Source organism: Dipodomys ordii, unplaced genomic scaffold (assembly GCF_000151885.1).
Source record: "Dipodomys ordii isolate 6190 unplaced genomic scaffold, Dord_2.0 Scaffold115, whole genome shotgun sequence".
Lineage (NCBI taxonomy): Eukaryota > Metazoa > Chordata > Mammalia > Rodentia > Heteromyidae > Dipodomys > Dipodomys ordii.
Genome location: NW_012267331.1, coordinates 16,689 through 18,257, shown reverse-complemented (window position 1 = coordinate 18,257; position 1,569 = coordinate 16,689).

Below are 1,569 nucleotides of genomic sequence, written 5' to 3'. Positions count from 1 at the left end.
TGGGTGGGTGGAGGCTGGGCCTGGTGGTCCAGGGTGGAGGCTGGGCCTGGTGGTGCAGGGTGGAGGCTGGGTGGGTGGAGGCTGGGCCTGGTGGTGCAGGGTGGAGGCTGGGTGGGTGGAGGCTGGACAGCCCGGCCTCTCTGTGGGTGGGGTGGAGGCTGGGCCTGGCCTCTCTGTGAGCATTGCTAACCTAGGCCCTGGTGTTTAGGCTGCAAATGTGGGCAGAGCTTGGACAGAGTCTGGTTTCTTGCAATTTTGTCTAGAAATCCAGCAGGAACCCCAGATAGCGTGTCACTACGCCAGCTCTCCACTACATGTCCTGTGTTGCCATCTCATGTCAACACATCAGAGTAAGAGAGAAGTAAGGTCTGTGTGTGAAGTGCATGCTGAGCTGTAAGCAAGGGCCTGGGGGTCCTGGGCTGCTGGGCTGCAGGGCTGTGTGCAGGCCTGGGGCTGCACTGGTGCTGCCTCCCAGCGATTTCTGTAAAACTCCCCCTTCAGCAGCCGAGTCTGGGGACAAAGCAGGAAAAGGAGCTGCTGGTCACAGCAGCACTGACAGCAACTCCTTGGCTCCTTGGCTTGCTTTCCTACATCACTTGCAGGAAGTGCCTGCGTCGGCTCCTGAGGGTGCTGTATAGAGGTGCGCGCTTGCAGTCCCAGAACTGAAGAGGCAGGGCTCCCGGTGGACTGGCCTGGCCCCCATGTGTTCACCTCTTCATCCAGTCATTTATCCACCTGACAAAGGGAGAAGGTGTGGCCGGGCACGTGGGGTCTGACCAGAAGAAACCCAGCCAAGACAACACACCAACCCCTGTAAGCGCACCGAGGTCGGACCACAAGACACTGTCGCTTGAAGTGAATATGTGACAGTAAACTTATTCTATTTTTCTCTTTAAAACTTGCTAACCATACTTATGCACTTTTTGCGGTTAAAGTTTTCTAAAGAACCTTTGAAAGAGTCAAAATAACAGATCTGTCTATTCCATAATCCCAAGAAAATGATTTCGAACGGTGTAAAGGGAAAACTCTCACTTGGAACAGACGGGAGGGGAGGAGGGGCTGTTGCTGCCCCTAGTGCTGACCAAGCTAGTGCAGCCCTGTGTGTGGCCAGTGCATCCTGGACGCCGCGCTGGACCTGGGACGCAGCGCCCTGCCACTGACCTCCCTGCGGCAGGTCTACAGCCAGCACCGGCACCCCTTAAACACGTGCTGCAGACAGACTGACGGACCAGCTTGTGCGTCTGGGCTTTCTAACTGTAGCATAGGGAAAACTGCTTAAATCTGAGCAAAAGTCAAAAACTAGGCTAAGTCGAGGGTAAGACAAAACCTAAAAGGGTCCGATATGGGGAGGGCGGGACCGGAGATGGGGTCTGTGCAATGCCCAGGGCTCACAGGAGGCCCGGGCTCCCCGGAGGCTCCACACAGGAGGCTGCACACAGGAGGCCCGGGCTCCCCGGAGGCTCCACACAGGAGGCCCCACACAGGAGGCCCGGGCTCCCCGGAGGCTCCACTTGTCCTGGTCAAGCAGAGAGCAGAATATCCATGGGGGTATCTGAATGTCCCCGGCCC